The following is a 26,143-nucleotide window of genomic DNA, read 5'->3' as shown; positions in this document are numbered from 1 at the left end:
AGACTTGCCAAGCTATTCCTGGTTGGTATTGATGATGAAGCAGGATGACTTCTTGTAACTGGGGATCACTGAGAATAATAGAGTAAATAATAATCTTGTAGATGATAGGTTATGCTTGACAAGATGCAATAAAAGATGTATTAAAAATTCAGGAGGATATGAAGCTGTTGCTGAGATTCTGACAAATCAAAAAGTAGTAACGTTATGCATAAGTATGGGCTCAGGCAGTTGTAATATAAGATTACCAAGTTCCATCTCATTTAACTCATGACCCCATAGTAAATAAATTGAATATAATGTAATAAGAAATCCCATGGATAGGCAGATCACTACTGTTTTCAGAGATGTATTAAGCTGGACAGGATGGAAAGGAGTATGGCTGCCCAATAGGATAGCTACTCCACCATGAGCAGGATCATCTCCAGTTCTGTCCTTGTGTACAAGAGTAAAATTCCTTAAGGTAGTGTAGAAAGGTTTATGTGTTCGTGTTACATGTTGATGAATTTTGACAGTATGTATTAGAACACAGAATGATAAATAAATAAATAAATATTTATTGACTTATTGCTGATATTTCACTGGTGATCTTCAGATACCCCTGCACACAGGGGTATCTGAAGATGCTGGTGTTATAACACCAGCATCTTCAGAGCACAAACACAGTTTGTCACAGTATGCGAGACTACAACATGGTGTAACAATGGGGCTAGTTTGAACAATTGTAGCAACAACACAAAGACTAAAGTTCTAATTAGGCACTCTCTATATTTTAAAAAAAAAAGAACAGAGAGAGAGAAATCAGGTACTAGTTATGTCTTAGGATGACTGTCTCCCAAATCTTAAACAAATTTATACAGCCATACTTGTTGAGATTCGGAGTATGTTTCAAGGCTTCTGTTGCTTCTAAGAACAATCTCTCTGACTTGTAAAAGCTTCTGTGCAGTATTTTTGTTTTCTTCCAGTTGATCCTGTGTGCAGGGGTATCCAAAGCATGGTCTTCTAGGTCCGACTTGCCGTAGCGATAGTGCCGCAGTTCTTCCTGTTTGACCGTAGTAAGCTTGATCACACAAGCAGGGTACTTTGTAGACTCCTAGATGAGATAAAGGAGAGATGCTGTCCTTGGGTGAATGGATGAGAGTTGCTAATTTGACACACAGTCTGAATACAGTGCATAGATGATGTTTATTGAGAACTCTAGATATCTTTTCGTTCTCCATGGTGGATAGTGGGAGGGGTTTCTTGGGAGCATTTAGTATTTTGTCTATCTTATGAGGATTATAGCCATTGGCTAAGAAGGTGTGGTATAAGTAAGCCAGTTCAGCAGCAAGAGCATTGTCGTTGGAACAGATTGCTCTCGCTCTGTGGGTTAGCATTTTTAAGATACCATACTGTTGAGAAGGGTGATGGTGCGATTGTTTGTGTAAATATCTCCCTGTATGTGTGGGTTTTCTAAAAATTGAGAATGATAAGGAACCATCAGGAAGATGTGTGATTAGTGTATACAGGAAGGGCAGACAGTTATTAGCTTCCAATTCCATTGTAATGTGCATTTTTGGGTGTTGGCTATTTAAATGCGCTAAGAATGTATCCAATGTGCCTGGGTCATGTGGCCAAATAGCAAGCACATCGTCAACATAGCATAGCCAAAGCATTGGTTTAAGAGTGGCTGTATTGATAGCTAGTTTTTCCAGGTTCTATGTAGAAGTTGGCTAAGGGGGGAGGGGAGAAAGGGGGGAAGCCCATAGCTGTCCCATCTTATTGTTTGTATATTTTCCCTTTCCATGTGAAATATCCAGCATGTCTTGTGAATTTAAATAGTTCAAATATATCAGGAGGAAAGTGCTACTTTAGCAGATCAAGGGTTTCAATTAGTGGTACATTTGGGAATAGTGAGGTGATATGAAAACTCACCATTATGTCTGATCTTTTTTTAAAGTATGCTGTTCTAAAATACTTTTTAGGTGGGCAGAATTTTTGACAAAGGAGGGAGAATTGTCTGTGCGAGTGGCTAGTAACTTAGCTAAATGTCTAGCCAGTTTGTATGTGGGACTATTTATACTATCCACAACAACAACATGATGATCTCACAGCACAACAACAACATGGTGTAACTCTGTAAGGGTGTTACACTATGTTGTAATCTCACGTACTGTGACAAACTATGTTTTGTGCTCTGAAGATGCTGGTTATAACACCAGCGAAATATCAGCAATAAGTCAATAAATAATTGTGTTCTAATATATACCATCCTTAAGGTAGTGTTCTTACTAAGTTTTAAATATGTTTCCTGCAAACAAAAAACAGAAAGGCTTGGTTTCTGCAGTAAAATCTTGATATCATCGATATCTGGCAAAACCGATGACAGTTTCAATGTAAAAATTTACCTATTATTTTGGTTTCAGAAACTTGTCTGATTTCCAGGAGGGTTGAGTGCTTATCTATGTTGTGTTTTAAATATTCAGTACATCATCTAATGTATCAGGATTGTTTGGTAAGTTTAATTTACTTTCTGTGGATACCGAAGTATTTATTTTATTTCTGTGGAGTATCTGGTGGTTTGCTTTAAGTGATATCCTAAAGATCATAACTCCGTCTACAAACATCCTGGGATCTACATCATGAAAATTATGGAAACAACTACTGTGTTAGAATAAAACTTGAGTTTAATATAAACCAAAATAAACATTTGATGTTTCGACCTTCACATTAAAGCCATCATCTGGAGTATACACATATATACAAAGAAACAAGCTGCACTACAATCTATATGGCATGCTAAAGTTACAGACCAACTGTTACGGCTACTGGCCTGACCTCTGGTAGAAAAAAAAACTTCACTACATCAAAGTTAGAGTCCGATTATTATTATTATCATCTATTAGTTTATAAAATTAAATTAAGCTATTTGTAAGCAACATGTTTACAAAAAAGGAAAAAATTAATAAATAATAAATAAATAAATAAAATTACTTATATAAGTATAAATATAAATTAAAACCAACCGCTATAACTGGTATTGTTATAGCTCTGATTCTGAGGGTGTTAAATTAAAAGAATTAAAAATTATTAGCAATACATTTATAAATAATAGCTATAGCAAAAATACTATTAATAAAGTTCTTCATAAAACTTCATCAAAAAATAATATAGATTACAGTAAAATCATAGTTATCCCATACATTAAAAGATTATCAGAAAAAATTAATAGATTCCTACACCATTATAATCTTAATGCCACTTTTAGACCGACTTTAAAATTAAAAAAACATATTCAATTCTTCTAAGGATCCTCGCCCCCCCCCCCCCCCCCCATTGGCACATCCTGGAGTTTATTGCATCTATTGCACCTGTAACTTACCTTATATTAGGGAAACTGGGCGTACAATCTCTATCCACAAAAAAGAGCACAAATGACACATTAAATTTAATAATTTTGGTGAAGCAGGACTCTCAGATCACACTCTTAACACCCTACACCAAATTGATTGAAAAAGTACTTGCTCATTACATCATACAAAAACTTGGTATGAACAGAAACTTAAAGAAGCCTGTGAAATTTTTATTAACTGCCCCAATCTTAACAATAATGGTTGCATAAAAATCCCAAGAATTTGAATGTCACACATTCAGCCCCACTTAGTTTCCAACAAACCCCGACTTTAGGACTCTAAGTAATTTTTCAGCTTTTACTGGCCACTATCCATACCAGTTGGTTGTAATTTATATTTATATAAGTAATTTTTTAATTTTTATTTATTATTTATTAATTTTTTTCTTTTTTTTTAAAATGTTGCTCTCCAGCTTAATTTAATTTTATAATCTAACAGATAATAATAATAAGAGCCTCCGTAGCTCAGTCAGTATAGATGATACCCTTTGGTTGGAAAGACATGGGTTCGATTCCCATCGGTGATATGAGGAACCTTTATTTCGACTAAAGGTGAGTTAGCCAGTCTTATATGGAGATAGAGGGTTTTTTCCTCCCAGAAATTCGGGTTTTTCATCTCTCAGAATAGGATCGGTGAAAGGTAAAAACATGCATGCTGATGCTGTCACAGTCAAAAATACCCCCCCCCCCCCAAAGTGGCAAGCCTGGCAACAGGCCAGTTGGGAATGGTACTAACAAAAGTCGCATCAAAAAAATGGAATATGTGGAACCTGCATTTGGAAGTGGGATAAAAATGCAGAGGAAGAAGATAATAATAATAATAATAGAACTTTAGCTTTGATGTATAAAGTTTTTTTTTTTTCACTAGAGGTCAGGCCTAGATTGTAGCGTAACTTGTTTCTTTGTATATATATGTGTATACTCCAGATGATGACCTTAATGTGAAGGTAAAAACATCAAGTGTTTATTTTGGTTTATATTAAACTAAAGTTTTACTCTAACACGGTAGTTGTTTCCATAATTTTCATGATATATTCTAATCACCGTGTAAGCATGAAGGAAAGGATCCTGGGGCCTACAGAATTCCATGCTTCCATGAAAATAGACGGAAAGATTGAAAACATCAACTGCATCCTCAATGGTGAACCTATTGAACAAGTAAAACATTTCAGCTATTTAGGCACAATATTTTGTGAAGAATGTAAATTAAATATGGAAATAAACAGAATTAGTTAAGTGGGTATGGTAGGAAATGAGCTGAATAAATTTATATAGAATAAGAAAGAAATTAGACAAAATACTTAATTAGTTGTATATAAGCCAGTGTTCAAATCAATTTTAACTTATGGATCCGAGAGCTGGGTTAGAAATAAAATGCTTGATAAAAGACTAGAGACCTCTGATATAAGAGTTCTGAGAAAGATGTGTAGAGTGAACAGATGGCATCAATGGCAGCATCACATCAAAAATGAGGATATCAGGAAAGAACTTGCCATTCTTAGCATTCAGGAATGTGCTAGTAGAGCTAAATTCAGGTGGATACTCACTTAAATAGAATGGGGAAGGAAAGATTATCAAAACAAGTATTCTTTGTCAGGTTGGCAGAAAAAAAAACTGAGAAGAATTGGAAGTTGGTAATGGAGTAACTTTTTCATGTAGTACTATCATAATTATCCTGTACACTCCCCGGTGGGTGGTACATATCAGGAATTTGATGATGATAAATCCAGTACAGGTCTGCAAGATTCTTCCCTGACTAAATTGAATAACTGCTGTGATAAATTTGGTATGAAATTCAGCAATAAAAAGACAATAAAAATAAGCAGAAACACTGAAAACCACAACTCCATTCTGAATAGAGAAAGCGTAAAAATAATCATAATTTAAAATTCTGAATAGTTTTGGTTTCATAACACGCATTGTCAGCACTTGCGATGTACCTGTTATTGAAATTATTTTGTCCAAGTGATATGTAAAGAAATTAAAATATTGATGTACTCACTGGATTTGATATTTGTATTACTTACAGAAAATTTATTATAGTTTAAAATATTAAGTGTTTGTGTTTTTTGAAGACATTCTCTTCTTGCTAACGTAATCTGCGTGTCAGCCATTATACCTAACTTCTTGCTTACCAGTTTCATGGAGTGCGTATGCTCGCCAAGAAGTTTGATGTGTGATTGACAGCTGACAAGAACAGCGTTTGGTATCAGAGTAACGGAGAGAAAACAAGAGAGTGTTCGGAAAGAAATAAGAACACAAGCTGGCAGACATTTAGATTTGGAGGGACTTGAGTTTTTTTCATGTGACAGTCGGAGGAAAATTAATGGTAGATTCCAAAAAAGGAATCGTGGAACTATGAAGTTTAAAGTGGAATAAGTATTGATAATTAAAAGGGAAATATTTCTATAGGCGTTTTAAAAGGAATTTTGGAGGAAACGCTAATTGGAAGATTTATAGTAGATTCCGAAAAGGGAATCGTAGAACTGTGAATTTTTTAAAGTGGAAGAGTTAAAAGACTGTCAATAGGCATTAGTGAATAAAAGAAGAAATTGCTATTTAAGTTCTAAAGAAATGTTCGAAAAAACTCTGATTAGGAAGTTTCATCTGTCTTAAGAACGCCAGATCTAACTATTATTTCTACTGAAGAGAAGAGAGAATTGAGTCAGGAAGAATTAATATGCGCTACATGAATGATGAGAAAGGATCCTATGAAAATGATGAATAAAGTCATATATCTTCAAAAAAGGGGCTTGACAGAGAACATGTTGAACTTTTGAGCCTGGCTATGAACAATTTGTCATTGTGCAAACAAAATGCTTAGTCTAGTCTTAAGTGTAAGTTTATTTTTAAAAAGGCCTTGGATCCAATTAATTCTGTAGTTATAGTTATGTAAAATTTTTTGAAGTGTATATATATTGTTTTTGTTTTATTAAATGTGTTTATTTTGTATTTTGGTTTTGAGTCAGTGATTTTTTTCTGAAAGAAATAATAAAAAAGAGGTCACTGCACCAATCGGAGTGAACCCTTGTGCATATATAGGTACACTCAGAAATTAAAAAAAAAAAAAAATTGTTAGAAATAAAGAGATCAAATAATAAAAAAATCTTTTCTTTAAAACAAAAGTATTACAAAAGTCAACCATTTTAGCTATTTAAATAGGTAGTTTTTAGTGAAGACTGCACTTAAATGGAAATAATCAGCAGAAATAGCAAAGCTGGTATGGTAGGAAGTCAAAGGAATAAATTGATATGGAATAAGAAAATATGGAATAAATTTATATGGAACCATCAAAATATTAAACTACCTGTATACAAGATAGTCTTCAAACCAATTTTCTTATAACTTATGGATCTGAAAGTGTACAGGTTAGAAATAATACCTCATCAAACACTGGAGACCACAGATATATCAGTCTTCAGAAAGATTGGGAGGTGGGAATAAACAGATTGCATCAATGGTGGTATCATATTAAAAATGAGAACATTAGAAATGACAACAGATTAATTTGAAGGAAAATTAGTAATGATGTACAATTTTTAAGTAGCACTATCATAATATCCTGTATACTAAGGGTACATTGAGGATGATGATTACCTAATTTTTTTTTGTTTGTTTCTAACAGTATTTTATATAAAGAATCTATAAAAAAAAAAAAAAAAAGATGTGTTCATAGCCTTTCCTTTTTCCAGAAAATATATATTTAAAAAACACAACTGTAAATTATACTTTAAGAAAAAAAAATTTTAAAAAAGTAACAAAAATTTAGAAGTTTCCAAAAAAAATGCATCGTTTGGAAACCTGCTTGAAAACAAACAAATATGGAAGCACTCAATATATTGTAATGTGAAATATATATATAATTTTGACAAGAAATTATATTGTTTAATCCTTTACCCAAGTATAAGCAAACAAATTTTGCAAGTGAAACATCTTCATGACTAGGTTACTTGTGTATAGAGGGTGTCAACTTCACATCAATTGTCTCAGATCCTCTCATAACGCAAAAACATTATGGAAATGCCCATTATCAAGAGAGGTTTCAATCTTTATTGAGAAACTGTTAAAGAGGGGGTTGCACTCCAAAAACTCTAGACATCTAAACGATCACTGTAAATCTTACTGAGTGACCTAAAAGAATCACTAAGGCTCCTAACTCCTAATCTGAACCACTCCAAGACAGGCCACTCAGCAGTTGTTCCACTTCACTGATAGGCAAAAAACCTGCCACCTGCTCTAAACTCAGGAAGCCAAAAGAAATACATTATTAAAATGCCAATAGTGGGGGCAAAGCCCAGGAAGATTATAAAAAAGGTTGAATTAATGTAGAAGTCATATATTTTTCATATACAAGTATATCACCTTATTATTAAAATACTCTGGATTATAGATAGTTCCAGAGAGTTTTTACACTTGGTTGCAAAGTAAACAACTAGATTTGCCAAGAAATTATATTCTTCTTGAATCCTTTACCTAAGTTTAATCCATGACCAACATGAATATAATTTGTCAAATATTACTTTGTAACTGTGAAAAAAAAAGTTTTCTGCAATCTCCGATCTAGATTAATTTAATAATAAAGTGATACAATTTTTTCCATTGATGAGACCTCAAGAAAGGTTGAAATTGGTCTGGGTAATGGCTCATCCAATAATGTTTTTGCATTATGGGACAGGTGGCAAGTGAAATGAACTCAACAGTTTCTATATACAAGAAGCCTACTTGTGAAGATTTTCACTCAAACATTGATGAGGATTAAACAAAAATGTAATTTTTTTTTATTAAATATAACTTACTTTGTAACCGAGTGAAAAAAAAAATTACAAAACTTGGAAAATATATCAAAAAATTTAATTTTAAAAATTGGAGTGAACATGTGTAAAACAGGAACATGTTCATCTTTTTCAACTTGTTCACTAAGATGAAGTTTTGCTTTCAAATTTATAAACTTTTTTTCTATATCAGAATGTATAAGCAATCTTTTATGCAATGGAACTCCCTACTACAGATGATTTATGATTATCATTATTCAGGTCTCCATGGAGTCAAGAGATTCATCGTGAGAGATACTTCTTGGGAAACACAAAGCTTATCATGCCACTCCTTGAACTCATTGATTGTTCTTGCTCTCACCACTCTATGCGATGGGATGTGGTTAAAGTTATGTTGGTGAAAGAAAAGCAAACCATTTCATTCATTTGTGAAATTATTTTCACTAATGTGATATCAATAATGATATCATGGACCTATCTTGGGGTAATTTTAACTTCTAGGAGTATGGAAACTAAAATTAACTGCATAATAAATTTCACTTTAAATTAGGATAACCCATTTAGGGAAAAAATATATATAAATTTAAAAATATTAAAGAATAATGAATAAAATTCAGGATATAAAATGGAGAAGTAATCAACTCTAAGATATAAAAGTACCAAATTAAAAAAAACAATGGTAAAAAATTAATGAGCAAGCTCAAGATATATGAATAATAAATTAAAACCAAATTATGCAAATAATACATAAAATTCAAAATATAAAAGATATATAAAAATATGAAAAGGTAAAGTTTCAAAAAACAGGATATAAATTTCTGTATGATGCAAAATAAAGTAAAATGGAGATTTTAATATGCATAAAAACCTGAAGTATACTGAAATATAAGTGCACATGAAAATTGGAAAGCAATAACAAGAAATGGATGACATTATATTGTTCACTTTACCAGATGAAAAACTGTTTTGGATGAAGTGTTTTCAGAAATGTGGGAGGTTAGAAATGCTTCCTAAGTACTTTGCATCAATGGGAACATAGTGTTTGACTGAAGGTTGGATGAGGTCTAGGGTGTCTTTGAGTGGGACATTAGTGAATAGAGAGGTGCCATCAAAACAGACTTGTGTTGGAGTGTGAGGTTTTCTATACTGGCTTTAAAGTGAACTGAGGTTTTTATGTATGAAGGTGTGTTGCCAGTATACTGTGCGACTTTACATAAATGTTTGGCTAATATGTATGTGAGTGAATCAAAGCCATCCACAATGAGAAGTAATGCCACATTTTGTTTTGTTTATGGATTTTTGATAACCCATATATCCGGGGGGGGGGTATGTTTTTTAGTTTGTTGGCGATTTCCACAGCACAAAAGGTGACCTTTTTAAGGAGCCTGTGAAGTGTTCTGATCTGCAAATTGCTGGAATCACAGTCTAAAGAAAGTAAAGTAAAGTAATCTTGAAATAAGGAGGCAAGCATACCTGTGCAATCTTTTTGGTTTAAAACCACAGTGGTAACTCCTTATCTGCTTTGGCAATTACTATTCTACTGTTGTTTTTAATTTCTTGCAGAGCTTCATATTCTTTCCTTGAGAGATTGGTTTTAGTGATTTTGCTTGAGTAAATACACTGGCTACATCCAGTCTGATGTTGTTGCAGTCATTGTTTTGTGATCCCTGATGATGGAAATGTAACACTGCCATAATACAGGAAAGTATTAATTAAATTTATTATAATTAATATTTGGTATATGTTGTTATTTCCTGAAAAATCAAAATTATGAACAGCCAGCGTATAACCCTTTCTACCAGAATTACTGTAATCTGTATTTAGAGAGAGAGTGGTTTCTGTTTCTGAGCAAAAGGAGAGACAAGAGTATTTCATTAATTATTAAAGAATTGTAGCCATTACTTACTGAAAGTATGAGAAACATACTTCAGTTCAGCTGTGAAGGAAGATCCGGTTTAGAACAGAGGTTGATGACTCAGTGTTAACAAGAGTTTACGTAATGTGATATTATTCAAAGCGAGAGATATGAGAGTTTATAGTCTATACTATAAAATGTGATGGCAAGAGTACAGGGAGACATGATTTTAGTATGCAGAAGAGCTAGACTACTGTTATTTTCTTTTTCAACTGTAAACTGGATTCTCATATGTTGGATGTTGCTCTGGAAGAAGAATATTCATTGTATGTAATATGTCTCAGCCATGTGGCCAAATGGAGGACATCATCGGTATATTTTAGTAGAGCTTCTGTATTTCAGTCATATTAATGATATTTGAGTCTAAGGGGGACCCTGTAACCCCTAGAGAGTGCATCCCCTGGGTGGCGGATAGGGGAGCCCACCATGTGTGTGTGTGTGTGGTGGGGTGGTCCGAATATACTGAATAAGGATTCGTGGACCAACAGGGCCAATAATCTTGATTGTAAGGGAAGTGGCACTCCCATGGACCCCTAGCTGGATCTATCCTCTCCTTCTACTTTGAGGAAGATCCACTTACTTTAATCTTTCCTATAAGGCTTTATCAGCCAACTCTTCTTATTTTATGACCCTTATGCTATTAGAGTACTCAAGGGCCATGGGGTCTTTTCATTTCTGGCCTTAAAACTATGCCCTCTCTATAAACCTTACTATAATTCTTCTATAATCTACTCTTTCCCCCTTCAATATACCCTATTCCTCCTATGGGTTTAAATTCGAAAGAAGGCTAGTTCAGAAGCTTTAAGGTAGCAGCCCTACCACTGAACTATTCCATCATCAGGCTAGTCCCCTGACACGGAGCACATAATTCTACTTGTAAGCTGACAGAAAAAGATAATCGGATTGAATCTATGGGAAACAACCCTGGAATGGAAAAGGTAAAACAAAAATGGAAACGACAAAATATAATACACATAGCAAACTGGAATGTAAGAGGAATAGCGTATAAAGAAATAGAATTATACCAATTATTAAATGAAAGAAATTTTAAAATAGCAGTAATCACTGAAACAAAAAAGAAATTAAAAGGAACTATGAGAACCGAAAATTTTAATGTGATATACAGTGGAGTCGAAGCTAGAATAAAAATATATAGAGGCTATTTAACAATAATTGGTTTATATGCCCCAGAAGAAGGAAGAGAACAGGATAATACTGATTTTTATAATCAGCTACAAAATAATAAAATAAATAAAAATGATTATGTAATTTTAGCAGAAGACTTAAATGCAAGAATTGGAAACACGAAAATTAATAATAATATAGGAATACATGGAGAACATACTCTAAACAGGAATGGTAAAAAAACTGATTGACTTTGTAGTTTATAATAACCTAAAAATAATGAATTCCTTCTATAAACCATAAAGACATACATAAATATACTTGGGCAGCAAGAGGATGGAAATCAATATTAGATTTCCTTTATATTAAATGAAAAGACATCAAAATTTTCACTAGATGTTAGAGTTCACAGAGGATATGAAATAAGCAGTGAACAAAGAACAAACCAATATCTAGATAAAATAAAACAAAATGAAGAAATAGAATGGCTTAATATAAAAACGATACTAAATGCAGCAGCAAATGAAAGCTTAGGAAAGACCAAAAAATTCAATAAAAGGAAAAAACTGAAGATCTAGGATGATACAATCAAAGAAATAATCAAAAAGAAAAAAGAAGCCTATCACAAATGGTTAAGCAGTAAAAGATTAGAAGATGAAATAAAATATAAAAGAATAAGACCAATAGCTAAAAGAGAAGTCAGAAAAAGACAGAGAATCATGCAACAAATTTCTTTCTAATTTAGAACATGATTTATATAAAATAAGACCCAATGTATACAAGATTTTGAAACACTTAAATGCAGATATCAAAGAAAACATAAAATTAAACACCGAATTGAAATTAGAAGAATTTCTAAATTACTACACAGAATTGTAGACAAACAAATATTTAAAAAAAGACAACTGGCAAACAATTAACGAAAATGAAAAGGAAATAACTAAAGAAGAATTAGAAATCACCCTGAAAGAAACAAGAAACAAAAAATCACCTGGAGAAGATAAGCTAGGTTCAGAATTATATAAATACACAGGAACAAGATTCAAAGAAATACTCTTATTATTTTAAAATAAAATTTATTCAACTGGTATCCTCCCAATAGAATGGAAAAAAGCAATTGTGATTCCTATCTTTAAAAAAGGTAACAGAGATGACCTTAAAAACTATAGAGGTATCAGTATACTAAATTCCTGTTACAAAATATATATATATAGCAGAATCTTAAATAGTAAACTAATGAAATATTCCGAAAATTTTATTTTAGAAGTACAGAATGGATTTAGAAAAGGACAATCATGTATAGACCCAGTCTTTTGCCTAAAATTAATAATAGAGAAAAGAAGAGAATACAATTTAGAAACACATAGTGCATTTATTGACTTTGAAAAAGCATTTGACAAAGTTAAAAGAAACACATTTTTAACATACTAAAAGAAAGACAAACACCAAATAATATCCTAAAAGCTATCACAAGTATATATGAAAATAATCAAATACAAATAAGATTAAATCACAAGCTATCATATACGAGAGAGATAAACCAAGGGGTCTGACAGGGATGTCCCCTCTCAGCAACTCTTTTTAATATCTACTTAAATGAAATAATAATAAAATGGAATAAAAATTTACATCAAGGAATTAAACCTTCTCCTACAGTAAACTTAAACACTCTCCTCTTTGCTGACGACCAAATAATCATTACAAATTCTGAAGATAACTTACAGAAAGCTATTTCAGATCTAAATAAGATAGCCAAAGATTATGGTATGATAATATCAACAGAAAAATATAAAAACTATGGCCTTTAAAGGACAAGATCCAACAAGAACTAAAATAGTAATAGATAACAAGATCTTAGAACAGGTGAATTAATTTAACTACTTAGGATGCATGATCACATATGAAAATGAAAAAGATATAAACATAAAAATTGCAAAATGTTTAAAAATAACAGATGTAATTAACTCTATATTTAAACCAAACCTAGTTCAAAAACAAACCAGACTAAAAGTATACAATACATTAGCCCTACCAGTCTTAATGTATGGAAGCGAAATCTGGACAATAAAACAAAAAGACAGACAAAGATTAATAACAGCAGAAATGAAGTTTATGAGGAAAAACTGCAAAGTATACCCTATTTGATCACAAAAGAAATGAAGAAATTATGAAAGAATTAAACCAAGAACCAGTAATAGAAAAAATTAAAAAATATAAACACAAATGGAAATTGGAACACGTTCAAAGAATGAAAACAGAAAGATTACCAAAACAAGCCTTAAAGTACAAGCCATTAGGAAAAAGAAAACCAGGACATCCTCTTAAACGATTCAACGATGACTTCTAAGGCCGGAACAGGCCATGCTAAGCCTAAATCCTTGATACGCATGATGATGATTAATGATATTTGATTGGAAAGACCTGGGTTTGAATCTCATTTAGGAGGAGGTAGAGAATCTTTATAAGGGGATCAGCTAAAGGCAAGTTGTCATATCAGCAAATTGCCTTTAGCTGAAAATGTGGCCAAATCATAGCCTTATAAAGAGGGATAATAACTTCCTTATCTTTACTTTTTAGTGTGTTTTTCAACATCCGAGTAATTCATTGAGCTATTTTACCAACTTTTGCAATATGCCCTCTGAACTTCAACTCTTTGTCTGCCATTATTCCCAAGTCCCTAGCCTCATCAATTTCCTGCAATTCAATACCATCAATATGATACACCATATACAACTTTTCAACCCAAAATGCATGACCTTACATTTTGCAACATTAAATTTGACAATGATTATCCTTTGCCCACAATGCCAATTTATTTAAATCATTCTGCAGGATATCTACATCACCTTTATCAATTATTACTCTCCCCAATTTTGCATCATTTGCAAACAATGATGCAAAATCTTTATGGCCCTGAAGTACTCCACTAGTCACCCTCGTTCTCCTAGATTTCACTCCGCCATATACTACTCTCTGGTGTCTCTCTCTGTCAGCAACCCCACCCATCGATGATTCATATCCATTCCCATTTGCTCCAACTTTTGTAATAGTTTTCCATGTGGTATTCTGTCAAATGCCCTTGCAAAGTACAGCAATATCATTGTATAGCCATTTTCCTTATCCAATTCTGCTGTCACATTATAAAATGTGAATAAATTACTAAGACATGAACTGCCCTTTCTTTACAAAGCCATGCTGCCCACTATAGAGTATTGCATCCCTATCCATCTACTGTTGGACTTTACCTTTCACCAACTTTTCCAATGCCTTAACAATCACTCCTGATTTATTAATTGTTTGTAGTTTGCTATCTCTGTCTTGGAGACATCTATATCTTACCTCTTCCTACTCCCCTGGAGCCCTGCAAGAGCCGAGACTTAGATTGAACAATTACATAAGAGGCAATGCCAATTCTCTTGCACATTAGCATAGTACACAGACTGACGTGCCTGCTGTGTTCATATTGATATTTTTCAATATGCAGAATACCTCCTATCCATCTACCTCAAATTTGATATCTGTGTCTGTTACATCAACAACTGCAAATTTTCCGCCTGGATAATACACTTTTGAAGATTATTCAGCAACTCAACTATTTCATTTGCACCTGTCACCTTCCTACTATGAGCATTATTTAAAGTCATCCTACTATAGTCAATTTTCCTCTTACTTCCTGCATTAAAAAAAAAAAAAAAAAAATCTCTGGCCAGTTCTCATGCACTACTGACATTCTCCTTATAGCTTCTCATGCCATGGCACTGCTCCAATGTGACTTCTAAGTCTGTCATTATTATCAGCTTTATAGTTCAACATAAGCTTTCTTAACATAGAATTCCACAAGTTTGGCAACTTCCCAAACCAAGACTGCATGGTCACCCTCCCAAACTGGAGTGTCAGAGTGTCTACCTTGATTGTGGATATATCTTTTGATGCTATTACCAGATCCAACACACTCAAATTCCTAGTTCCCTCTATAACATGTTGTTTCAAGCAATTATCCCTTAGCAACTCTATACATTCCACTTCCATCTTCAAAATGGAAGAAGGGATTTTCTTCCCCAAAACTCTGGTTTTTGCACCTGTCAAAAATAGACAAGCCATCCAGAGCATGTAATTTGCAGAAAAATTTACATTACAACAAATTGCATTTTATTAGTTTCATAAGATGGTGCCGAACCTGTCTATATAGGCCTAATCAGACACTTTTTTTTAATGTTCTGAGACCAGGAAATCCAAAATGTACAACCTACCATTTGTACATTTTGTCCTTCCAAATGAAGTAGCTACCATGGATGGCAAAATAAAGAAATTAATATCTTGGAAAGAAATATTTTAAAATGATAAGGAGTCAGGTAGGGTGATACTGGTGAACAGAGAAGTGTTGTCATATATCATGACTGACCATAATATCAGTATCACTTAAAATTAAATTCTCAAAGATTTAAAATGGGTAATTTTTTTTATTATATTTTTTATTTTTTTTTTATAAGAGGCAGTAGAAAGGAGAACTAGAAGTTATTATTATTTTTTTTTTCACAACATTCATTTTACACTTGTATTTACTAATATTACTGACAAGTCACTGCAGCATTGCTATCTACCCTTGCAACGACTTTTTTAATTTTTACATAAACTATAAAGAGCAGAGAGCTGGCTGCTAGAAAGATTTCTTTTAGGAGATGATGTTCCTGAGATTGCTGGCATCACTGAATATGATGTTGCTAGCAATATCTGCAGGTAAGTTATAGATGCATTTTTTATGTGTATCATGAAGTCTAATGCAGGAATATGATGAAGAACTATGAAGCTGATTCTTCAAGTCTTTTGGAAGAATGGTTGATGGAAACTTTAAGGACTGAATTTGGGAATTAGAAGTATAAAGGCTGTTATATTTTTTTTAATGTGCTTATTCCTTATTTTAAGAAATTCCTTATGTACTTCTCAGAAATATCAGAATGCACTAAAGTTCTGGTTGAGAATATATATTGAAAGGACTGTTTGTTGGGATAATGGCCATGATACAGTGAAGCGCTGACATGAGTGGCAGCAACTTCATAGAGACCTTAAAAAAAAAAGTTAACATTTTAGCCCCCCCCCCCAAAAAAATAATGAATTACTTAAAATTCACAAACCTGATAATCCTCTATGATCCCTTGACATGATTCTGATTCCCCATCTTCAGATTAGCCAAGCAGTTAGCAAAATCTTTCAACTCCTTACTAGCCCTACCTCATCTTAGATTTAAAAAAAAATATCTACCAATTTCATATCTTTAACTCAAATTTTAGTTTTAAGCAATATGTGGTGTGACATCACTTACTTATTCATCAGTAGCCTCCCTGCCATCTGGCTCTCTATTATTAATTAAAAATGTTTTCTGCATGCTATGATTTGATATCTTCAATTATGCCATTCATGCCAGCTACTTCACTTAAAAAGACAAAATGTACAAACAGAAAAAGGTACTTTCATGGAATCTTCTCCCCCCCCCCCCCACACCCCTCTCTAGCCAATATCGATATGGATTCCTTTAAAAAGATGATCTAGACTTTGCTACACTTAAAACTTCTGTTTAGCAAAGATATATTGATGATGTGCTCCTGCTCAGTCACAGGCTGAAACACGTTAGACACAATCCTCCACCAGCCAATATATCAAAATCCAATTACCTACTGAAAAAGAAAATAACAATAGTGTGTCTTTCTAGTTATTTTAATCACACATTTTCAAAATAGTACTCTTTCTTGACAGTTTACAGAAAACTTACTCTCATAAGCTAATATATTCACAAACATTCTCATCATCTTCCCTCCCGATGTCAGAAAGGAATATCATCTTAAAATTCCTGAGATGTACTCTAAAAAGGTGTACACAGAATACTATGGTAGCAATAATTGAAAGTCTACATTATTATTAACTTTCTATTGACAATTTTTATTCCAAATAAGTCTGTCATCTGTCAGTACTTGAATACAATTAGATCTTCCATTTTGGTCTTCTAAGGCCCTTCTAACTGCATCAATACATGATTTTGGACTTCTTCTGGACCTCCTCCCTTTCATCCATGCATCAAACACCTGTTTCACTAATCTTGCCTTTCCTAATCCATTGAAGGTTCTACACCATTTGAGACTCACACTGCTCTGCTCACACATTCTTGAATGTGTGAGCAGAGCAGAGCAGTGTGAGTCTCAAACTCCTTCCTAATATCTTCATTTTAACATGATATCATCATCTGTTCACTCCCCTTAATTTTTCTCTCATATCTATGGTCCCCCAGTCACTGATCAACTGCTTTATTTTTAAGCTATAATAAATTTAGTTTAATCCTTTATTCAAGTGTGTGCAAACAAAGTTTACACCTGAAAGTATCTTCAGAACTGGGGTAAAGTGGTACAACACTGGGCAACTCCTTGCAAAGGTGGAGCTACCAACACTCCTATCTCAGTATCTCCTATAATGCAAAGCACATCTCCTTGCAGATATGTATAATGTTATGCATCATAACATTAGAGAAAGATGTTGAAAGTTTATTTTTCACTTGGTCACTCTAAATCCAGAGTAATTTAATAAAAAGGTGGCACACCGTTTGGTAGCTCCTATAGGAGGAGACCTTGCTAATGCTTCTGCCTTGGTATCCAGTTGGGCCTGGCTCCCACTGAAGAGACCTCAATAAAGGTCGAAACTAATCTGGGTAGTGACCCTTCCCTTAATGCATAACATTATACATATCCGCAAGGAGATGTGTTTTGCATTATGGGAGATACTGAGATAGGAGTGTTGGTAGCTTGCTCCACCTTTGCAAGGAGTTGCCCGGTGTTGTACCACTTTACCCCAGTCCTGAAGATACTTTCAGCCACAAACTTTGTTTGCATACACTTGGATAAAGGATTAAACTAAATTTATTATAGCCTGACCAAGTGAAAAATAAACTTTCAATATTTTTAACCTAACTTTCATAAGTTAAAATTGGTTTTGTCCTTTCTTTCATAGTCACATGGGGATCAGCATACATTATGGAAAATTTTGGAGATAACTATCATAATGAATAAAATTGAACATATCCTGTATACAGCTTGCTGGTTGATGAATTTCTTATTTCATATAAATTTATTCAGGTTAACTTTTCACCACACAAGATTGCTTTTTGTTATTTATCATGATCACTAAAAATTTTACTTAAATACATGATATGTTTTACTTTTTCTATAGATTCAGGGTGCTGCTGAAGTTTTTTGTTCCTGCCTATTTTCAGAATGTCTTTTTTTGCTGAATTTTATATCAAATTTGTTAGAGCAGTTATTCAATTTAATGAAGAAATCCTGCAGAGTTGTATTGAATTTAATTAAGAATTGAATAAATTCATATGGAATAAGAGAGAAATTAGTCAGAACACTAAATTAGCTGCATACAAGACAGTGTTCAAACCAGTTTTAACTTATGGATCTGAGAGCTGGGTCAGAAGTAAAACACTTGACCAAAGACTAGAGACCGTAGATATGAGAGTCCTGAGAAAGATCAGAGGCATGAACAGATGGCATCAATGGCAATATCATATTAAAAACAAGGATATTAGGAAAGAACTTCACATGTTGTCAGCATCCAGGAATGCGTTAGCAGAGCTAATCTCGGGTGGTATGGTCACTTAAACAGAATGTGCAAGGAAAGATTAGCAAAACAAGTGTTCTCTGCCAGGTTGGTAAGTAAATGACCCAGAGGAAGACCAAGATATAGGTGGATTGATATGGTACAATGTGCCTTAGATGATAGAAATATACGACCTGATAATAATAATATTGGAGTCTTGACAAGTAATAGACTGATTTGGAGGAAAATTGTAGATAGGAAGTTAGTAATGGTGTAAATTTGTCATGTAGTACTATCATATCCTGTACACCCCTGGAGGGTACATGTCAGGAATTTGATGATGATATAACATTAAATGCATATAGTGCTGATATTAACATCTCTAATTCTAATATCACACCTAATGCCACTTTCCTTCATTATGTGATCCACACAGATGATGAATAACAGCAGAGAGAGTGTGGACCCTGTCTCACATCTGATTTTACATCAAACCATCTTGCTGTACTCTAAATTAAAGATACCAAGAAGTTATATACTTGGTTTAATCCTTTATCCAAGTGTAAGCAAATAAGTTTGCACCTGAACTATTTTCAGGAGTGGGAGAACTTGTATAAAGAAGCTAGGCTTTGCATCACTTGCCTTAGTATCCCATAATGCAAAGCGCATCTCCTTGTGGACATGTATAATGCTATGCATTATGGGAAGGGTCACTACCAAGACAGGTTTCAACCTTTATTGAGGTCTCATCAGTGGGAGCCATATTTTCATATACGAGTAGTCAAAAGGTGTCAACACCTAAAGGTGTGACACCTTTTGGCTACTCGTATATAAAGATCGAAACCGGTCTGGATAGTGATCCTTCCCATAATACATAACATTATACATGTCTGCAAGGAGATGTGCTTTGCATTACGGAATATTAAGGCAAGCAATGTGAAGTCATTAGCTTCTATATTGTTACACCCTGATATCTTAAGAATGTAAAATTCTCAGCTATCATGGTGTAACATGAAGAATAAATAAAATAAATTAGAACCCTGCATAAAAGATAATAGTTGAATTAATAAAAAGAAAAAGAAAGATTCTTGCATCCAATAAAATATATATTATATAAAGGTTTTGTTAAACTAACTAACAAAAGAAAGAATATATTAATGTTGTGATATGATTTAAATGAGAAAAGTTAAATAAATAAGACAGAAAAGGATTAGTCATAAAAGATGGTATGTGAGAGGGTAGAGATTAAGTTATTAAGTAAGTTCATAGAAAATTTTTGGAAAGGGGATTAAATTAGAGGTTAGCAAAGGAAAACAACTGACTATCGCTCAAGGCCGATTCCCGGATTGAGACATCATTATGGGCTCGCCGATCAAAGGACGTTTGGCAGAAAAACACCACCCTAATTGGTCGGTGAATGAAAAACAAGTAAGGGGCGGAGAAAAGAAGTTAGAAAAAGTACCGTTAGGAGAATAGGTATAAAAGGGTTGGAACCCCCCCCCCCCCCCACAAGGCTTTTTTGGTTTTGGTTTGGATTCTGTTCCAGGAGAGCCCTTCGCGAGCTCTTTCGTAAGGATTTCACGATGTTTTCCTGAGTGGCAAGATAGGGGTTATATCTCCACGCCACAACACGGAAACGAAAGTGAGCGGGATTTCGATTCCGTATTACCTATGTGAGAAGCGAAGAATGCCATATAGTCGAGGAGAAGAAAGCACATTCTTTGTGTTTCGACTTCAGTGACAACTACGAAAAACGGAGAGCTGTAGAGATATCGATATCCACGTCACGAGTTGCACAGCCAATATATAGATGATTCAGAGTGTGTCTAAGCATAGTCCAACTCAAAAAGGAACATAGGAGAAGCAGATTATTAGTGAGGTTATATCAAGATAGTTCAATCAGAAGAAGGTAAAGGTCCATATGAAAATCCCAAGAAAGAAAGGTACTGTAAAATATATCTAATGTTAACTAAAATTTGTCTGTGATAAGTATCATTATTCTAATACGGAACTGTTGAAGTGACCAAGGAAAATTTATTCTTTACTTTAGTATCTGACAGAATAGTATCTTTAGTATCTGACAGAATATATTAAAAGTAAGCTGGCTAGTGTTAATGTTATGTGAAAAGTTAAGTGTCCTGAGAATTTTGCATGTCTATTGTATTGTATTGGAAAGTTAAAATGCCATAGTCATGTGTTAGTGCAGTAAAAGGTTTAGTTGATCTACTTATGTTTGAATAGTTGAATAGTGTGAATTAAGTAATTGTGTGTCCTGAGAATTTTGCATGTCTATTGTAATGTATTGGAAAGTTAAAATGTCATAGTTGTGTGTTAGTGCAGAAAAAGGTTTAGTTAATCTATTTAAGTTTGAATAGTTAAATAGTGTGAATTAATCTTATTTGTCCATGTCAAATGAATTTACGTGTTGAATGTGTATGGCGGCATGATCATAATACTCATTGTAGGATCATAGCCTAATTACTTGTATTAAGCTAATGTTAGTTTGTAAGTATTTAGTTTAGCATTGAATTGAGTAATCACAAAAATTGATTTGTATCATGTTAAGGAATTTAATAAACCTTTGTTCAAATGATAAAAGAGTTGTCTGAAATTGCTGTCCAATGCACCACTTGAAAAATACGAACCTAATCACGTGGGAAAATAATGTTAAGAAACAAGATAAAGTTTCACGACTGCAACATAGTTACACTTTGACATATTTGAGTTCTTTCTCCTTGTTTTTGTATATAATATCTCAAACTAAATATCCCAAAAGGCGCAGTATAAATACAAATATTAGGGGTACTAAGGGGAGAAATAACTTAAGTATTAGTATAAGTTTTGGTGATATCTCGTGCGTAGATAATAGAAGAAAACATAACTCGTATAACTTGTAATAAGTATTATTGATATAATGTTCTGTCCACATCATATAATTAGTGTTTTTAAGCTTCTTTCTTCAAATCTTGTCAAATGCTTTTTCCAGCTTTAAAAAAAAACTTGATCATGACAAATCCATATTTAGCCTGATTCTCTAACTTTTCCTTCAATATTCAGTAGGGAAATTCCTCTGCAATTCTCACATTCAATTTTTTCTCCTTTTTACAGACTGATAAGTATGAGAATTCTACCCAACTGGAATTTGTCCCTATTACCAGGTCATCTGAATACAGTGAAGCTACTATGAAGCTTTTATGCTTTCATATTTGAGTATATCTGGTTGCAAAATATCATCTACTCCAACTGCTTTTCCACATTTCAGGTTTTTGATAGTTTTCTACCTCAAGTATTGGCATGTACCCCTCATGGCATTCCACTTGAATATCTTCTACCACCAGTCCATCACTGCTTGTTTCATTTAACAGTCTTTCAAAGTAATTACTTCAGCCATTCAGAATATTATTATCTAAAGTTTTTATGTCACCTTTCTTATCTCTGATTCCTTTCATAATATTCTTTGCTCCCATACTAAGCTTTTCAATAATCTCCTGAATATTTTGCTACCTTACTAATATTTATCTTTTATATCCTTACTGGTCTTCCCATGACTTTAATTTAGCTGCTTTTACACAAATTAGCTCTCTTACATTTTTCTCTATACTAGGGCATCTGCCAACTTTTTCTTTGTTAGGAACTCAGTTTACTTTCTTCTTTTCCAGGACTGCTTCTTTAACTGTTATGGTGTTCTTATTCTTTTGTACCGTTGCAGACAACTTCACCACGTGCCACCCTAGCCGAATCAATGTTTTCTTCAGAGTTTGTCACTGAGACACCAAGGTTTTGATCTCACTTTCGAACTGTTTCACTGTTTCTTGAATAACTTTTTTAGAGATAAGTCTACAGTTCACTTGTAAATGCTGCTCAACTTTAATTCTATTTAAAACTTTCTACATATTGTTCTTTTCAATGTGATATTTTTTTTTTTATCCTAATTAAACTAAGCGATGATCACTTCCGGTTCCAAATCCACTGTATACTCTTGTATCCTGAACTGGCGCATGGAGATATCGCTATCAACAATAACAGAGTGAGGCTTTTCTTTCCATGCCAACTTGTGCGCATTTTTATTTGGAATATAGTGTTAATAATGACTCTGCATCTTGAACAGAAATCCAACAGCTACTTACCATTATCAGACTTGTCCTTGTCACCAAAATTTTCCAAAACTTTTCTCAATGCCTGCCGGGTTCATTTCCTACTCTAACTGTTCAGATCTTCACTAAGGATCAGATATTTTTGATCCTTAGTGGAGATCAGAAAGATCAATTTGATGTTTCTTTATGTCAGCCACCTTCTCTAATGACTCAAAAAATTTCCTCAACTTTTTCCTTAAGAGAACCTTCTGTACAGCCAGAGGTATGAATGTTTCATTGTTCATTTCCCCATTTAAAGTGTACCTATATAACGGCAAGTGCCTTCCCTCATTAAATTTATCTTCATGTTTGGTATTGGAAACTATTGCTGCTCCTTCCTTTCCTTGATCTTTATTATCCAAATATAACCTCCGATACTTATTTTTTTATAAATCTTAGAAAGTCTGTCAATTTTAGGAAGACACACAATAGTGTGATTTTAATTGCTGAACAATCGTAGACATGAAGTGAATGATTCAAATAGCACGACAGTCTTCTTTTCATGCAATTGGTTGAGTTATAATTCACCTTATGATATGTGTTACCATCTGAAGTTGACTGAATTTTTTTCTAGTTAAGCTATTTTGTCAAAAACATTGGTGGAATTTCCTTTGCTGACTGGTGATAAATATGCTTTTGTTGATTTTCAGTATTTGATGGTTATTTTGTTGAGATTGATGGCTCAGTTTTTTTTTTTTTTTTTTTTTAAATTCTTAACAAGTTAGCATCACCTATTCATGTTATTTGAAGGGTCTAATTTTCCTGTTACTTAGGATATAAGAATACAAGTTGACAAGGTTGTAATGACGGTGATTATGAGTCACTGTTGGCTATTTAATGATGACATATCAATCAATTCTAATATATTTTTCCTATTTATAAATGTCCTAATCAATAATACATATTTATTTTTTTACATAACAAATTCTCATTCCATATCACCTGCATTTTTTTGCTGTTTTAGATTCTGATCACAAACAACTTTTATGTTGAAACTTTTGAACCATGTGCCCCTTTAGAGTCCAAAGCTGGCTCAGATCTGAGCCAACTTTGATGGCATTTATGTAATTTTTAATCCCACTGCTGCCAAACTTTGGGATTCTTCCTCAGCCACCCATGGACACAACTTAAAATTATACAATTCGAGTGGATATTGAAAAACAATTCAGAGGGGAACTTAATTATCTGGAAACACTGAACTTAAATTTCTATAGGATGCTTATTCTTTGTTATGTATTGAAAACCAATAATACGAATACACACACAAAGAATCCTACCATCACTACCCATCACAAACACCAGGTTCTATTAGCATCTTTTTTTAAAGGATGCTAAAAAAAAAACTCTTCTCTGTAATGAGTACTCTAATCTACTCTAATGAGTAAGCTAGAAAAAATTAATTTAATTTTGTAGCATATTCATAAATAGTTATAATAAAAAAAAGTTAAAATTAAATTACTCTGGATTTAGAGAAAGATGTTGAAAGTTCATTTTTCACTTGGTCAAACTATAATGAATTTAGTTTAATCCTTTATCCAAGTGTGTGCAAACAAAGTTAGTGCCTGAAAGTATCTTTCTTCCTTGGTATCTCCACTTGGGCCTGGCTCCCACTGAAAAGACCTCAATAAAAGTCGAAACTAGTCTTGGTAGTGGCCTTTTCCTTAATGCATAACATTATACATATCTGCAAGGAGATGTGTTTTGCATTATGAGAGATACAGAGATAGGAGTGTTGGTAGCTTGCTCCACCTTTGCAAGGAGTTGCCCAGTGTTGTACCACTTTACTCCAGTCCTGAAGATACTTTCAGGAGCAAACTTTGTTTGCATACACTTGGATAAAGGATTAAACTAAATTTATTATAGTGACAGTGGTTCTGAAGCAGTATAGTGTGAGGTGGAGGTAAACAGAATGAAACATCCAGTTGGGTGTTGCTACAGACCTGGCAATGTGGAGGGCACTGAGAAAGAAATATATAAGAAAAATTGGTCTAGCTAATAAGAAAAGAGTGATGTGATTATGGGTGATTTTAGTTCTGGTAATATAGATTGGAATCTGGAGGCAAAGAGAATGAATTTCTTGCGTTTTTGAGGGATAGTTATCTTAAGCCATATGTAACAGAGGGTACATGAGGATTGAGGGTCTTGGATGTGATTATCTCATCAGAGAATGTTATTATAAATGAGGAGTCAATTCTCCCCCCCCCACACACACACTTGGTGAAAGTGACCATGAACTAATTACTTGGGTGGTGGCCAGTCATATGAGGCCTTCTGCAAGAAAGGGATATGTGAAACTTTAAGACTGTTGACAAGCTCAGTAGGGAACTTGCATCTATATCATGAAATGAAGAATTGGAAAGAAAGTAGATCAATGCTGCTTGGTCTCTGCTCAGGAACCATCTGGCAGAGACAATGTCTGAGTGTATTCCAAAGCTAAGGAGATTAAATAAGATAAGTGTAAAATAGATGACTAAAAAGGTGAAGAATACATTCTGGAAAGAAAAGGCATTGTGGAAGCAGCACAAAGTGAGTGGCAATAATCAGTTTCATGAGAAATACAAAGAGCAAGCAAGGAAGCTGACTTGCTTGGTAAGGGTAGCATTAGTGCAGTATGAGCCAGTGGTGGCCGGTGAACATTTTAAGTGGGAGTGCTGCATATACAGAATAAGAAAAAAATAATTCATTTTTTCCTAATCACTAACCAATTTATTAATAAGTAAATTTACATATTACAAAAATTGCTTTATTAAAAATATTTCACCCTCACTATGAACACACACCAATAATAAAACTTTCATGCACAGAAATAATGCGCGCAAGCATACAACATATATGTATGCTAGCGACACTGCTCGTTGAGCAGTGTCGGTTTCAACATTTCGACACCATTAAATCGCAGTGCATTTGTTTTGTGTAATGATAATTGAGAAAATACAATTCTTTTCATATTTTCAACAGTGACACTTGTCATAATTCAGCCATGTATCTATAATAAATAAATAAATATACGTTATTTTAATAGAATAAAATAAGATATACCAAAAATATTTCACACTCACCATGACACCAATAATAAAAGTTTTGTATCTCACAGAAATAATGCACGCGAGCATACAGTTTATCTGGAGCAACACTGCTCAATGAGCAGTGTCGGATTCACTTGTTACATGAAGTGACAAGTGCAAACGAATATCGACAAGTCTAGCCGCACCTGACCGAACGT

General features: G+C 33.6%; 1 protein-coding gene across 3 annotated transcripts in view; it reads right to left on the bottom strand.

Annotated features, from left to right (window-relative positions):
• The window catches only part of mute (gon-4 like protein muscle wasted), a 469,386-nt gene that overhangs the window by 232,412 nt on the left and 210,831 nt on the right, over positions 1 to 26,143 (bottom strand). The window lies entirely within an intron of this gene.

This window comes from Typopeltis vanoorti, chromosome 16, assembly GCF_054136105.1.
Source record: "Typopeltis vanoorti isolate ZY-2024b chromosome 16, IOZ_Tvanoo_1.0, whole genome shotgun sequence".
Taxonomy (NCBI): Eukaryota; Metazoa; Arthropoda; class Arachnida; order Uropygi; family Thelyphonidae; genus Typopeltis; species Typopeltis vanoorti.
Note: the sequence above shows the minus strand (reverse complement) of the source record. Positions and strands in the feature narration are given on the sequence as shown.